A 7,941-nucleotide genomic window follows, 5' to 3' on the forward strand; every position below is an offset into this window, starting at 1 on the left:
GGAGGTCGGAGCTGAAGGGCCATCGCAATGGCAATGCGAGCAGCTGTGTCAAGATGCCAGCCAGCAGTCTCTCCTTCTGCTTCCCTTTCCACTCCCCTGCCTCCACCCACCAAAAACGTCATTTCCTATACAACACATCAGGACTTGCACAAAGAGTGGGCGGGGGCCATTCTTTCTCCAACATATATATATTAATAGAGTATAGTCCAATTACTATTTAGCCTCACTTGCTTGGGACCTCAGTGCAAAAACTCAAGCTTCAGCCCATTACAAGAAGGTTTTTGTACAATTATAGAATTCAAGATTCAAGTTTCCTCCATGTGTTTTTTAATCAGGAGAAGAGCAAATCCAGTTGCTTCTGCCCAACACCTTTTACTGTCTTTGATGAATTCTTAGGAATATTGAAATGTTATTATTGTGCTTCTAGTTACTGACTCCTTCAAAGAGCCAGATGATGAAGAGACCAGATGACTCAAGTTCAGGGAAATAGAGCATTTTCTAGAATGACACAATTCTTTCACTCAGCAAAAATATTTTTGGAACCCAGATCACTCAAGTTGTTTTTCTAAAGTTGTTTATTTGTAGTTCCTCTTCCTCAAGGATAATTATATATTGTCACCACCAGTACACACCAAAGAACATCAACAACTTCTGCATGGAGATCCCTTTTTAGGAAGAAAGATCAGGTTATGTTAACCTTATTCCTAAAAAGTGATCATTGTTAGTTAATAATAACCAGTCCCTGCTTCCATTCTCTTCCATTGTATACAACACCACATTATCTTCCTTAAAAACCTTTCAGCATATTATCCCCCTACTCAGAAATCTTTCATGGTTCCTTATTGCCATCAGAACAGTTCAAACTCATTATCTCAATATTCAGGTTCCTCTACACTACACTACACAGGTTTCCTCTTGAAAATATAAATGAATGAATGAGTGCAACAGCATCTATTAAGTACTTATTATGTGTACATTACTGTGCAAAGCATTGGGAGTTCAAATACAAAAGTGAGAAAATCTTTGTCTTTAAGGATTTACATTCACCACTTCCCAATATATATGTACTTTCTCTCCTTTCATCTCCCAGGGGGTGGTGGCCAGGAAAGAGTTTTGGTATGAGAAGTCCTTGGGATGACAAGTTGATACATAAACAATTGATATTCCTTTTCCAAAAGCACTCATAATATATATAATGTAATGTAATATAAAATATGACATGATATACAGATTTTGCTGGTGGAATCCCACACTTTAATCATGCAGAGCATGTTCTGCCTGCTATTAACTCACATTGAAGAGACTGGGGACCTAGAGGCAGGAGAGCATGGTGTTCTGATTGCTTCTGATCTCCTTACCTAGCAGAGAAGAGAAACCTTTCAGTGATTGCTAAGGTGGAATTGAGAAAGCTTCCTAATGGTGAAGGCATTTTTCCTTTCTGCCTGGCTGCATTTAGGTTAGTCATCCCATCATCCTTTGGTCCTCCCCACCTGGGATCCATAGATGCCTCATGAATTCAGCTTCTCTTATTTGCCTCTTTGGATAGGTTCTCTCCTGATATTAAGTTAAGAAAAAGATGTTGCCCTAAATGGGTGCAAAGTTGAAGTTAAAAATTATATTGAAGCCTGTAGACATTAGCTATCTGGAACTTTTCTGTGTTCCAAAGAGTTTGACTTCTGGGGTGAGAAATCTTTTGAAAAAGAAATATATTTTACTTCTAAGGCTTTGAGAATAGACAGACTCTCATAATGGGAAGAAAAGTCACTAAAGCTTTTTTTCTTCCTGAGTTTATTTTGAATAAGATATTAGTCCTTCGCCTTTTAAAAAATAGCTATAACAATAACTCTGAATTTTTATCAAAGAGAAAGGTGACAAAGCCTATTCTTCCTATTAAGGGAAAGCAGGTAATACCTTAGCTGAAGCTTCACAATGTTGTGCCCAGAGGAGCCATAACAGGCAGCAACCAAGAGACCAGAAGCCATCCACCTGTAACAGTATGCCATATCCAAATCAGGTATGGGCTACATTTCCATCAGAGACTGCCTTCTACTGTGTGATTAGAGGGGAGCAGTGGATATCCCCAGAAGGATTCTAAATTGCTTGACATGAATTCACCTTGGTCACATATAGCCATTCCCTATATTGTATACTGTTCCACACATGTACTCTGGGCACACATGCTCCCCTGTGTGGCCTCTTTACATGTATGCTTTGCATGTTTCCATTCTTCCCAAGGCTGGTATGGATATTCTGGGGAAAGTATGAAGGAAACACTTTCTTGCTAATTTTCTTACTGTACTATTTCATGAAATATCTTTGTTTTGAATTAATAGTGTTTTTTGGTTGACTAGAAAACTAAACACATTGTTGGGAATTTAGCTATGACAGAGTAGATGTGGACCCATAGAATGTCTTGAACCTTATGTGGAGGGCACATGGGTAAATTGGGAGGGGGAGGCTTCCCCTCCCCCCACAAGTGATTACTTTTATATCCTTTATCAGTAATTATCTGCTGATTGAAAAGTTTGTAGTGGAAAGAATTCTAGATATGAAATCAGAGAACTTAGATTAGGATCTGGACTCTGCCAGAGTAGTCTCAAACAAGACACTTAATCTCTTAATCTTTAGTTTCCTTATTTTTTAAAATAGAAAATAGGTAAAGATGACCAAAAAATAGAAAAAGTGTGTAGTGGAAGCATTGTAGGAAGATAGGCACACAAATATACTATTGATAGGGTTATGAATTGGTCCAGCTGTTCTGGAAAACAATTTTCAATTATGTGAAAAAAGCTATTAAATTATTCTTTGACCTGAAGATTGACTATGAGGCACATAACTTAAGAAGGTGCCTCAAATCTTCATGCTGTACTAAAATAATCACAGTTGTACTTCTTGTGGTAACAAAAAAATTTACACTATAATACACACATATAATATTCACTTAATGTCCTTCTTTCCATTGACATTTACTTAAAATACATTTTGTGTTTAATCGTGATTGTTATATCCCCTCCCCTCCATGTAAACTCCTTGAGAGTAGGAACTCTTCATTTTTCTACACCCCTCTCACAGTACCTGGTACTGTGCCTGGTACATAGGAGATAATAAATGATTATTGATTATCATGTGCTTATATATAATGATAATAAACAACAGATATTTATTGCCTGTACTATTAATATCTTTACTTGATTAATTGAATGATAAATGACTTTTTTCTTCCCTTCTTCTTTATTTCTGTCCCTATCCCCTTAGTTCTCAGAATCCTGTGATTCTAAGAATTAATGGGACTTCAAAGGCTATCTACTCCAATTCATCTGACTTAGAAGCCACCTTCCAACCTATCTAGGCCTGGACATTCAGTCTTCCCTTGGAGACCTCTAGTCAGGGAGAACTCACTAACTCCCAAGGCTGAAGCTTTTCTTTACATGGAGATGCCATTTACCTTCTCTGTTTGGGCTATTCTGTCTAGTTCTGTTTTCTGGAGCCATGTAGAACAATCAAATCCCTCTTCTCCCTGACAGTGCTTCAGCTACTCAAGGATAATCAATTCATCAACTTTTATTAAATGCATACTATGTGCCTGGTACTGTGGCAAGTGCTGCATAACTCTCGTGTTCCCCCTTCAATAGGGTCCCATACCAAAGTGATACTGGGCCTCTCATTGTTTTTCCTTAATTTTTTTTTGGTGGGGAGGCAATTGGGGTTAGGTGACTTTCATGGTTGGTAAGTGTCTAGGCCAGTTTTGAACTCAGGTCCTCTTTACTCCAGGGCGAAGGAACCAAAGCTCTATCTACTGCGTTAGTTAGCTGCCTCTATGCCTCTTCTAATGTAGTTCAAGATCATATTATTTTTCTATTTGTCATATCATGCTGACAGAATCTCTAACTTTTCCTAGACCCAGCTCCCTCAATGCAATCACACAGCTGACCTCCTTATTCTCTTTCCTTCTTGTCTCTCTTCCTCCTTATTAATTGATCTCCTTCCTCTTTCTTTTTTCCTAGTTTTCCTTATTATCTTCCCTTATCTTCCTCTATCTACCCTTGTCCTCTCTTCTTTTCTACCTCTTTTCCGCCTCCTTTTTGCTGTTCTCTCCCTCAATCTCTTCTTTTAAAAAGGAGTCAATAAGGTGTGGCGTCCGGAGCATTGGAGTCAGGAAGACATGATTCAAATTCCTCCTGGCAATGATGTGCTTGGACACATATTGTGACCCATGACTCTGGATAACCACAATCTTTCTGTGCTTTAGTTTCTTTATTGGAAAATGAGGGATTTAGATATTATGTCTGTTAAGGTTCTCTTCCAACTCTATCCCTGAGTTCCCTTACATACAAGGAGGCGGAAGAAGCAAGAAGCCAAGCCCAGGCACGAAGTAAACAATGGTCAGACTTCTTCCCTGATGTCTGAGACGTCCCTTGAATCGTAGGAAAGGGTGACTCACCTCCACTGATAAGGATGCAGGTTTGCTGGGGCTCCCCTCCGGCAGTACCGGATGTAGTACCCTTTGGGATCTGATCCCGCATGTCCTCCAGCTTCCACCAGATGGCACTCCAGGCCAGAGTGTGCATCTGTGCATTTAGATTCCGCCCATATCCTGACAGCTTCCGGGTCAGCCGGGAAGTTTCTGTGTTTGGGAAGTGCGATGTTGGCATTATCTCTGGGTCCTAACTGAACTTGGAGGCAATTGCTCTCCTGACAGCGTCAAGGTCATAGATGCTGCAGGATTGTGGCTAGCTGCTCCCGCCAGCACAGGACTCTATGAGTGTCTATGAGAGAAAAATACCAAGTCTCTGCAAACCCTGGGAAGTGTGACCTGGGGTTGTCTGCAATCAGCCCTCCCTCCCTCCTTTCTACTGGGCTTCTATTAGAAGAAGGTGACAAACCACACTGGACTTGTTTAACATCGTGATCCCCAAACCCTGCCCCTTCCCCCTCTCCAGACATTTCTCAAAGGAAGCCGAGTATTCCCACCCCGCCTCCAATTCCTCAAAGCCAAGTCAAGTTAAATTCACTTTGTGAATAATAATGATGACAAAACATGATACTCTTGGGGCTTTCAGATGTATATCTATTTGCTCATTCATCAAACATTTACTTAGTGCTTAAAATATAAGATCCCTATGCTAGGCATTGGAGGAAATGGATGAGATATAAAGTTTTAATGTAGTACTTGTCTTGGTGGAATCTATAGTCTAATAAGGAGGGGAGGAGTAAAGCACACACACAAATAGTATGTAAAACATTTTAAATACTTTAGAGAGGTGCAAACAAAGTGCTCCACAAAGTCTGAAGGGGAAGGTTAGTTAAGGTGAGGAAAGGGCCGAAGAAACCATGAAGGCTATCTAGAGGTGGTACCACTGAACAGTACTGTCAGGTGGTATTTAGGAGTTCACTAGAAAAAGACAACACATGTATGAAGAATGAATAGTATAGGTCATATTTACGGTATAAAAAGTGATCCAGTTTAGAATAGATAGAAGGAAATAAGATGAAATAAAGCTGGAAAATGTTGTGCCAGATTGTGGAGGGTCTTGAATGCCAAAGGAGTTTAAGCTTTACCAATAGGGCATAGGAAACCACTATAGATTGTTGAGCAGAGCCTTGACATAATTAGAACTATTCCTATCTCCCAAGTTGTTCTGAAAAAAGTGCCTACATTGAAATCTGATACCAGTTTGTATTCTCCTTCGGTTAGGTCGAAGGGTGCTCGGTTAGTTTCTGCTAGTGTAGAAATGTGTCATACTATGGAGAGGGATCATGTTGTGGGATTAGTCATCAGTTTTCTTGGGTGGAAAGTGTTTTTAGGGTGAAGGATCCGTTAATTAGTATGATTAAGATTGTTAACCTTAAAACAGCAATTGAAAGTTATTATGTGTAATATTCTGTCAAGGATTAACCAAATATTTCAACATATAAACATTTATTAAGCATCTACCATGTGTCAGGCACCTTGCTTAATGATGGGGATATAAAGACAAAAAAAAAATGAACTCTACTCTTAAGGAGTTTATATTCTATCATGAGAAACAATATGTACACTTGGGTAAAACACAAAGTAAATAAAAGGTGGTTTTTTTAGGAGGTGGAGAGGAATGGGCAGTAGGAGCTGAGAGGATTAAAAAAATCCTGATGTAAGATAAAATTTGAGCTGAGTTTTGAAAGAAATTGCAAAAAGAAAAGGGTAAAATAGAAATCCTATTATTTGCTTATTATAGGGAGTCTAGGCACGGGGAAGGAGGTTCTGTACTATTTAATGACTATAGGATTGATGTGAGAAAGATTCCTTTCTTTGTGATTCCCAACCCTCCCTAGTTAATATAATTACCCTTTAACTCACAAAGAAAGGAATCTTTCCCACACCAGCATCAGAAAGGGGAGTTGATGTGAAAAATTTTGTGGAGATGGAATTTGAAAATGTGGCAATTGATCAAATTGTCTCTCTCCCTCCTCTCTCCTATCCAAAGATAATCATACCAAGTGCCAAATATGGGAGACAAGATGATTGGTCAGAAGAGCAAGTTTAGGGCAAAAAAAAATAACCATAGCTATTTGTTAATTTTAAGATGCCAGTGAGATATCTGGATATTTGTATCTTGCAGGCAATTGGAGATGTGCAGTTTGTAGTTCAGGAAAGGTCCAGGATTTGGAGATTTTATGTATGTATGTGTGTGTGTGTGTGTGTGTGTGTGTGTGTGTGTGTGTGTTTGTGTGTGTGTGTGTGTAGAGGTAGATCCCAAGGGAACATTCACTTTGAGGGATCAGGGATAGAACAGAGAATTAGTGGACAAAGTAAGTGAATGCTGGTGAGTCAGGTATGAAGAGAATCAGCAAATAGTGGTGTCTTTTTTAGGGGACAGTAGGAGACAAAAGGGAGAATGAAACCTACAATAATACATGGGACATAAAAAGGTTCACATTAGGAACTAGGAATTAGGAAGCTCTGTTAATAGCTGGAAATCATTGCTTTACCTCAACTGGGCTAGACATGGAACAGAATCCAGGAGAAACTGGGAAACCTCCTTAACATGAGGCTCTATTCTTAGTTCTGAGAACAGCTTTAGATACTGAAAATGGAGACCTTTCTCAGCCATAAGATCAAAACTAGAGGGGATCAAATTCTCAATAAAATCTGTATTATCAGCTGAAATGAATTTTTTTTTTCTATCTCAAAGGTGATAGGTAAGAATGTTCTATTGCTTTAATAGAAAAAGAATCTGGGAGAGATGTTTACAGTGAATCAAAGATTTCCCTATTCCAGTTAGCCAAGAACTCCTATCTTTAATATCAATGAGGAACCATAAAGGTCACTGTAGTATAGATTATATACATATATATATATATTTATATGAATTATTGATTATAGATTGAGAGGAGGAACCTTAGAGGTAATGCCATCTAATTCCTCATTTAGCTATAAAACTTGCCCATAGTCATACAGGGCTGGAATTTGAATCTGGGTTCCTCACTCCAGAGCCAGGACTTATTCCAATGTTTAATTTTGCTTTTCTGATCAGTTTCCAGCCTGTTTCTTTCTTTCTTTCTTTCTTTTTTTTTTATTTGAAAATTTTATTTTATTTTAGTCTTTCTAGATTTCATAATTTAGCCAAAAAGTTGAAAATCCAGGACAAACAAGTTACAATTTACTATAAATGTATCAGGAGCAACATCCCTGCAGGCCTGGTCCCCAGAACATAACTACTTCTCTCCTCTGGGTTCTAAGGAGTAAACCTGAGGGGCTGGGGGCTTTCAAGTACTATTGCTCAGGAGACACCTGGCAGAACAATGTTCTGGCTCTTGTAAAAGTGTAGAGGAAAGGCCATGGGGGAGGGGGGCGCAGTCTGAATGAAGAGAAGAGGACATAGGAGACAGGGTATGAAGGTGGGCAGGACCAAGACCTGCAGTAGATGGAATTTGTGGAGTGACTGCCAGTGTCCAGGAATC

At 39.1% G+C, this 7,941-nt stretch overlaps 1 long non-coding RNA gene across 1 annotated transcript; it reads right to left on the reverse strand.

Moving 5' to 3' along the window:
• Window positions 1-1,111: 1,111 nt before the first annotated feature.
• LOC127549820 (uncharacterized) lies at window positions 1,112-4,569 on the reverse strand. Its single transcript, XR_007950726.1, has 3 exons — window positions 4,442-4,569; window positions 1,912-1,986; window positions 1,112-1,358 (listed from the first exon to the last, which is right to left on the reverse strand). It is a non-coding gene; the product is annotated as an uncharacterized LOC127549820 (long non-coding RNA).
• Window positions 4,570-7,941: the final 3,372 nt, after the last annotated feature.

This window comes from Antechinus flavipes, chromosome 2, assembly GCF_016432865.1.
Source record: "Antechinus flavipes isolate AdamAnt ecotype Samford, QLD, Australia chromosome 2, AdamAnt_v2, whole genome shotgun sequence".
Classification (NCBI taxonomy): Eukaryota; Metazoa; Chordata; class Mammalia; order Dasyuromorphia; family Dasyuridae; genus Antechinus; species Antechinus flavipes.